The sequence below is a fragment of the Sinocyclocheilus anshuiensis genome, unplaced genomic scaffold, assembly GCF_001515605.1.
Source record: "Sinocyclocheilus anshuiensis isolate Anshui unplaced genomic scaffold, SAMN03320099.WGS_v1.1 scaffold230, whole genome shotgun sequence".
Taxonomy (NCBI): Eukaryota; Metazoa; Chordata; class Actinopteri; order Cypriniformes; family Cyprinidae; genus Sinocyclocheilus; species Sinocyclocheilus anshuiensis.
The window spans coordinates 852,226-858,992 of NW_015546034.1; the positions used below are offsets into that span (position 1 = coordinate 852,226).

The 6,767-nt window shown below is 39.7% G+C and overlaps 1 protein-coding gene across 1 annotated transcript in view; it reads left to right on the forward strand.

Moving 5' to 3' along the window:
* Nucleotides 1–1,254, forward strand: part of LOC107698827 (suppressor of cytokine signaling 5-like) — a 16,971-nt gene extending 15,717 nt beyond the window's left edge. Inside the window, exon 3 of the transcript XR_001635387.1 lies at nucleotides 11–1,254. The gene's annotated coding sequence lies outside the window, so the exon portion shown is untranslated. The remainder of the gene's footprint in view (nucleotides 1–10) is intronic.
* The last annotated feature ends 5,513 nt before the right edge of the window (nucleotides 1,255–6,767 follow it).

Genomic DNA, 6,767 nt, shown 5'->3' on the forward strand with positions numbered 1-6,767 from the left:
CTTTGCAGAGGTGGAGGAATTCGTTTTTTTTTTTTTTGTGTGTGGAGGGGAAAGGGTTAAAAGGAGGGACCTGAAACTGAACACTATAAAAGCTTCTATCATTTTTTGCTATCACTCTAACAAACAAAGAATTTACATATACAGTGGCTCTCCAGTGTGCACATTTCACTACAGCTTCTGGACTAGGAAGAAGCAGCAGAGGGCTTAGTCTCCTTTTTCCTTCTCCCTCAGTTCCCATGGCTGTGGGGGAATCTGCAGATACAGATATTTTCACGCCCCTCCACTCACTGCTTGACTATGTGGTTTATAGCCATTTCACTTTATTTATGTTGTACCATTCACCTGTTTTTAATTCCCTTGCATTAAATATGCATTGTTAATGTTTATTCAAAGTAACATTGCGGACAAATTTTGAGGGGAGGGGAAATGAAGGGTGATGTTCAAATGTTGCTTTCCCAGCTTCTTTCATCATCCTTAGCTTTCATGGTGCTCTGTCAGTGTTTCCTATGGTAACATTCTGCGCTCATTCCGTTGTTAAAGGGGGAAGTGTTCTAGAGCAGGACACAGAAAGGCTTTCACCCTGCTCATTGAGAACGAGACGGAGAAATCCATGAAAGATAGATTGACCTTAAACTATGTGTCCAGACAGCTTTTGGGAATGCGTTGCAGTGGAGAGAAGGGTTCTGTGGCGTTCTGCTTCCGGGAAGCGATAAGGATGATATGCACAACGTGACGCGGTGTGATGTGAGAGCGCTTGGTTTTCAAAAAACATAGTTACTCACACTCTGCGTTCTGTTGCTGTTAGAATGTTTTGTAATCATTAATTCCTACCACTAATTGCACAGGGAGGGGGGGGCGGGGGTGTGACTAATTCTGTATCGTCTTTTTTTGTATTGTTTTGAATGGTCTATCAGTGCCGTGGAAGTTGGGCGCTGGTTGAGAGCACTTTAACTTAACTGTGCTTATGTTAATGGGTGAAGCAGAGGCAATACATAAACCTGCTACACTGGGACCATTGTTTTTAGGCATAAACACCCTCCTATATAGGAATAAACACTCTGCGTTCACTTTGTCTAGCCCATATTGTTCTAGAGAGGACAGAGTACGTTTTGAGGTGACCCCATCAGTGCCATTGGATTTGGGTCAAGCTGGCTTGTTTAGCTTGATTTTGGGATGATTTAATAATTGATTAAAGGGATAGTTCACCCAAAAATGAAAATTCTGTCATTGATTACTCACCCTTATGTCGTTCCAAACCCGTATGACCTCTGTTCATCTTCAGAACACAGATTAAGATTTTTTTTTTTTATGAAATCCGAGAGCTTTCTGACCCTGCATAGACAGCAACAAAACTACCACTTTCAAGGCCCAGAAAGGTAGTAAGGACATCGTTAAAATAGTCCATGTGGCATCAGTGGTTCAACCGTAATTTTATGAAACTGCGAGAATACTTTTTGTGCGCAAAGAAAACAAAAATAATGACTTTACTCAACAATTTCTTCTCTTCCGTGTCGGTCTTCGACGTGCGTTCACAAGAGTACCACGACGCATGTGGTGCTGCTGATGCATAAAAAGTTTTCTCGTAGGGTCATAAAATTCAGGTTGATGATGTCACATGCATTATTTTAAACATTGTCCCTACTACCTCTCTGGGCCTTGTGTTGTGTTGCTGTCTATGCAGGGTCAGAAAGCTCTCGGATTTCATTAAAAATATCTTAATTTGTGTTCCGAAGATGAGCAAAGGTCTTACACGTTTAAAACAACGTGAGGGTGAGTAATTAATGACAGAATTTTCATTTTTTGGTTGAACTATCCCTTTAATGATCTGTAGTGCATTTATCAGATTCTTTTTTTGAAAGCAACTTTGGAGGACGGTTCAGGTTTTAAATAATAGAGTATAATCACATTATTGGCCCCTAGGCCAAGAGCAGCTTCTTTATCACTTTAGAATCAGCCATATGTGCACTTGAATTTCTTTGACTAAAATGAGGGATTTCAAATGCCACATGTTTTTGATGAATGCTGGAAAAAGGAAAAGACTAAAAGATTTCTAACTCTCGTGTAGTTTGCCCCATCTGTTTAGTCTCAAAAAACACCTAGATCACTTAAGCAGTGTGCCTTCATACATCTAAAGCTTTTAGTTCATCGTATGGTGCATTCAGTGGATGTGTTTTCCAATGACTGTTCCTGCACAGAGTGCCAATGGCGCTGTGAGACATCCTCTTCATGGGCCTGGTGTTGATGTATGATGTATTTTGTATACTGCTAGGGATATGACTATTGATTCCCACATCTTTCTGACTTGTTTTCAATTGATGAGATCAGGTAGAACTGCCGAATGCTCAGCTCAGTCTCACAACACCTAAACAGCAGTGTGGTACCGTGCAACTATAACCAGCTTTGTGTGATTGTGTTGCACTGCCCCTGACCTCCCTGTCAACCGCAAGAGACTTCTGCTGACATTAAAAGTTTTGTGTTATCCGTTCCTCCCAGGCAACACTAATCCACAGTCTATCCTGATGCATTTAAAGTCGTCTTCCTGCACGTTATCCCGCTGAGTCTTTTCCCTTGCACAAGAAAGGATGTCAGGGTCATCCTGGGAAGAATTCAAAGACCCGAGGAGGGAACTTTGGGGCGATGCTGACTCACCACTGTGTGGTTTGTTCTCCCTCGCCTCCTCTCTTTCTGTAAGGTGTGGGTGAAATTAGTGCAGTTTAGACAGAGCCTTGGCTTAGATGGAGGTTGTGAAGCAGGTTTTAGGTTGACATGGCATCTGAAGGGGCCAGCTGTCCTGCTTACCGCTCACCTGTAAAAGTGTCATGCTTGGCTTCGCTCCAGACACTCCTCACTGCACTAACTTATGAAACTTGACGTGTACCTACCTATACCTATGTGTACCAATTTTCATCAGGGGTGGAACATTTGCTCAGTCAGATGGGGGCAGAGATGGGGTCCTGGTGCCTCTTCTCTCTCCCCCAGTTTTCCCTAGTTTTACTAAAGACGTAATGGATTAAAAAATCTATCTATCTATCTATATATATATTGATACAGATTTAAAATGAAATATTTTTAATATTAGCAACTGTAAAGAAATGCAATAATGTTCTTGGGCTTAGCTCTAATGGTGACCCTTGTGAAAACTGATGTGAATTGTCTGGGAAGTCGGTCTCCTTTGAAATTGTCTTTAGGTTAGGATCATTGTGTTCACATCATGAGAAAAATGGACATGGTGCAATGTATCATAAAGGTATGAGAGAGATACTATAGATTAATGTGACCAAAGGTTTAAGTTTGGTGAAAAATTGTCAATGCGATAGCTTTTAGATACCATCCTCACAAAATGATTACAAAAATGTTCCAAGATAAACATTTTCAAAGTTAAAAAGGGCCTTCTTTAAGACCTCAAAGGTGCTAATTGGCTCACTGTATAGATTTATTAACTTTCAGAAGTGCCTTTTCTTAAATTTTCTTACCATTTCTTCAGGGTCCCTAGTCTGGATAATTTGCATGTTGCAGCAAATTAAAGCAAAATTCCCTGTTGAAGAAAATGCAACAAAAACATATGCATTCGTTGTTTTTATACAAGCGCGTAGTTGTGTGCCACAAGAAAGTTGAAAATCTCTCAAAGAATTAGCCTGCACAAAGCTTTTAATCTCCCATATTTTAGTACGCAATTTAAGGTCTGGATTTGCTATCAGAACAATGTAGTTAAACATTATTATTAAATATTTATAGACCATCAGGTGTATGATTGACTCAAGTGATCAGTCAGCGTGGATGGAGACTTGCACAGATCACAAAGCAAGTTGAAAGGTCATGATTCTCAGATGTGATACTAAGACTTAGATTGGCAGCGTGTGGCCTCACACGATATACGCCTATCAATAAGCTGGTGCAGCTGGAATTTCTTTTAGAAAATAAGACTGTTAAAATTTTAGAGAGGAAATTATTTTGTGTTCAGAGCCTTGCACATTACCAACAGGAAAGGTTTTATGTTCAATTTTATTTGATATGTTCACAAACTATAGGGAGGTTGTGTTTGACAATGTTTAGACAGAAATAAAAGACTGGCTGTCTGACTTGTATTACATTCTGTTGAATCGGTTTCAGATTCAATAAATCACAAGCATCATCATGGTAACTATGTTACTGTAAAGCTCTATACGCACATTTGTTTTAGAGAAAGGAGCTGAAGGTGAAGTTTGGGACTGGGATGATTTTTGCGCCACCCATGACCTGCCTCTGTATTTCTGATTGGACCCTTGGGACTAGCCCCTCAAAACACTTGCTGAAACATGCACCATGGATTATCTGGAGTGATGGGGTTATCACTGTCTCTCACCATCTTTTATGTTTCAATTATTATTATTTTTTTATACACTGCCCAAGGTTTGTACTGTACAATGTAATTACTCGCACTTGATGTCCTTTCTCTTATCTTTCCTTCATTCTCTCTAATGTACAGTTAATGGTCCCTACTCCCAGGCGGTTACTAAGTTGCTCTGTTGTATTATTTTGTTTGACTGGGTTACAGTTAGCTGTTTTTGGGGGGCAGAGGGTTGCAGCTCAGCATGCCCCTCTTTCACCAGTACTTGTTACTCTTGGTGCTCTTGCCCTCTTTCACCAGTACCTGCTACTCTTAATGCTCTTGGCTTATGCTTCATTGTCTTAATATTCAAAAATAAAAGTGTTGTATGTGTAATCTGTATTCCTTGATTTCTTTTTTAATTAGCACACTGTGACACCTGGGGCCTGTTTTACCAAATAAGCCAGGTTTATTTCAATTAGTTTGACTTATTGTCAGTTGATTTGGTTCAAAATAAGACAGACTAACTGAAATAAGCCTGGTTTATTTGGTAAACTTGTTTTATGGAACAGGCCCCAGGTTGCTTCTACCAGGATTTATAAATAACATCTATCAAATTTGTGGTATTGGAAAAAAACTAATTTTTAAAAATGTAGATTTAAATTTTGAATATTTGAAAAGGTCACCTCCATTATTTTAGTTTGTGAGAGATCTTAGGTTGCTAAATTAATTCTTAATCTTGAAAATGTTAATGCATTTTAAATGACATCTTTTTTGTTTTTAGTTAGCCCTTGCCTAACAGTGTATTAGCATTACACTGCTAAGCATTGTGCTAACATGTTTTAAAAAATAAATTCGCTAGAGCAATTAAGATGATGATGTGCTACATTTTTGGTTAGGCATTGAGGAAAGGGATCTTGCATGACTCTAAGACTGACGGAAGAGTCAGGTTGTCATGCAGTGAGTTCTGTTGAAATCAGGTAAAATTAGTGGGTTCAGTTTATCCGCAGCAGATCTTTTTAATAACTGAAATGCTGCATTGATTGAGGAGGAGATGGAAGATGGGAGGTAGGTGGAAAAAGATGATGTAATCTCAATCTAATGCACTAGCCATATCGAACCAGTATTATGTAATGCACTTCTTACCAATTCTGTATTAACCTGGCTACGTTCCATGTGTTTTCAATCCCCCGTTCTGGAAGCTTCAGGTCTGGGTAAATGTTTAGGGACCTGCAGGAGTTCAGTGTGGTTGGAGTCTGCCTTGAAGACACTGCACTGCGCTATAAATATACCCAGACATCTGGGACTTGCCAACATTTAGAAGTTCACAGTAAGGTTCTCATGGTCTTGTGTTAGCCACAATGGAAAAACTGTTCAAGTGACATCTGGTTCATCTGGTCTTGTCATCCAGCTCAAACAAGGTAAGAAAGGAGATAACTAACCTTGTTTTTTTTTATTGCAGCCAAGACACCTAAACACTGCAATTTTAAAAGATTCTTCTTCTGTCTTCTGCTAGTGACTTTTGACATTTAGAAAAAGAAAAATCCATCCTATTCATTTACCTTCAGAGCCTCTGTAATGCTCAGCTCTACCCCCTTGTGACTCAAAATACCTTTCTGTATTGGCTGTTTCGTAAGTTCATAGAAAAGGTCCCAGGTCACTCACCTCTTATTGCTGGACCCAGTGTTGAGATTCCCTCCTCCTCGACTCTGGGATACTATAATATGTATCAGTTCATCATTAAGGCTCTCCGTCTCTTTCACAGAAACGGGGAGGGCAAGGGTCGGGTTGCATTCTCTCCTCTGCACGCCATGTCTGGCTGGGGTTTGTAAGACACCCGTGTAATGGGCAGTGGACTACCAAATGGCACGCAGTAAACCTATTCATCAAACAATCCACATCAAAGTTGTCCTCTAGAAATTGTTTTCCATTTTTTTTTAAAGGCGTCTGCTTTTTGTTGGATTAAACTCGATACAGTAACTTCAAAGAAGTCTATGATTTGCTATTGATTAAGAGTTCTAAGAATTCGCTCCTGCCAACACAGATGTAATTCAACTGTTCACACAGGCTGACAGGAGCAGGTCTCTTTTTGAGGTCTTGTTAAAGGGATAGTTCACCCAAAAATTAAAACTTTGTTTATCTGCTTACCCCCAGGGCATCCAAGATGTAGGTGACTTTGTTTCTTCAGTAGGTGTCTTAAGACATCAGTGTGTCGTCACGAGCCACAGGGTTTAATTTGGATTTGTCTGTGCATGTTTTTTTTACTCTTAGATTTTGTTACCATTGCCATGCATTATACGACTGATAGACTGCAACAGTTGGACTTAAAAATCATAATTTGTGTTCTACTGAAGAAACAAAGTCACCTACATCTTGGATGCCCTGGGGGTAAGCAGATAAACAAACTTTTCATTTTTGGGTGAACTATCCCCTTAAGTTCTAGGGCCTCATAAAATTTTGC